The sequence below is a fragment of the Chinchilla lanigera genome, unplaced genomic scaffold (assembly GCF_000276665.1).
Source record: "Chinchilla lanigera isolate Chin_1 unplaced genomic scaffold, ChiLan1.0 scaffold00025, whole genome shotgun sequence".
NCBI lineage: Eukaryota > Metazoa > Chordata > Mammalia > Rodentia > Chinchillidae > Chinchilla > Chinchilla lanigera.
Genome location: NW_004955426.1, coordinates 3336770 through 3338114, shown reverse-complemented (window position 1 = coordinate 3338114; position 1345 = coordinate 3336770). Strand labels below are relative to the sequence as shown.

The following is a 1345-nucleotide window of genomic DNA, read 5'->3' as shown; positions in this document are numbered from 1 at the left end:
GGTTTTTTGGTTTTTCTCCGGTACCGGGAACCGAACTCACGACCTTGCGCTTGCCAGGCAGGCGCTTTTGCCACTGAGCTAAATCCCCAGCCCCATATATATTCTTTTAATGAAAAAATAAAACAAACTTTCATAACCATATAATAAGAGAATAACAATGGCAATTACATGGTATATCATTACCTTCAAATTACCCAGTATAAGACATAAACCAAAAAGAGTCTTACAAAAAGAAGCAAACCGGTAATAACACATACTTTCTTTCCAATGAACTAAGATAAACTATTAGTATCCATATGATAAAATTTACCACGTGAGCCACTTTAAGGGTACAGTTCACATCGCTGTGCAATTAATCTTCAGAACTCTTGCAAAAGAGAAACTCTGCCCTATAAACAACAACTCCCGTTCTTTCTTCTCTTAGCTCCTGGCAACTGTCGTTCCCCATTCTGTCTCTATAAATCAGACTGCTCTAGGTCTCCCTGATAAGTAGACTATACAGCACCTGGCCCTTGTGACTGTCTTCTCTCAGTTAGGTAATGTTTTCCCAGTCCGCCTGTGGTACAGCGCGTGTTGCTTTTGCTCCTTGCTCAGGCCGACTGACACTCCTGTGTACACATGTACCAGGTTTACCCGCTCATCTTCTGCGTGTACCTGACGAACAAGCTACTGTTTATAATGCTGCTTTGACCACGGGGCACAGATGTCTGTTTGAGGTCTGCTTTCAGTTCCTTTGGGTATACAGGCAGACGTAGAATTGCTGGATCACATGCTGATGCCACAGTTTGCTTTTTTTTTTTTTAAATTCACATTTAGCTTGTTAAGGAAAAACATCTCCACAGTGGCTTCAGTATTTCACATTCCCAGCGACAGTGCAGGAGGTTCCAGTTTCTCTAACTAACACTTGCTATTCTTCCCTCCTCCCCTCTGTGCTCCTTCCTTCTTTCCCCCCTCCCTCCTTGCTTCCTTCCTCCCCTCCTTTCTTCTTTCACTCCCTCCTTCCTTCCTTTCTTCCTTCCGTCCCTCCCTCCCTCCTTCTTTCGTTCCTTCGTTCCTTCCTTCCTGAAAAGAGCCCTCCTAAAGGGTGTTCAGATTTTGTCCCTTTTCTTTGCATATGAGCTCCAGCCTGTGCTCTAGACTTATTTATAGAAAGTGCCTCTGCTGGTAGCAGGCCATTGTCAAACGCTGGACACACGGTGAGCCTCATGGATGGGACCAACCTCTAGGTGGGTATGGAAAGCATGGCTTGGGGCTGGGGATTTAGCTCAGCAGCGAAGCGCCTGCCTGGCAAGTGCAAGGTCGTGAGTTCGGTTCCCGGTACCGGAGAAAAACCAAAAAAAAAAAA

General features: G+C 45.2%; 1 protein-coding gene across 2 annotated transcripts in view; it reads left to right on the top strand.

Moving 5' to 3' along the window:
* The window catches only part of Dnah5 (dynein, axonemal, heavy chain 5), a 300957-nt gene that overhangs the window by 68473 nt on the left and 231139 nt on the right, over positions 1 to 1345 (top strand). The gene's annotated exons all lie outside the window — the stretch shown is intronic.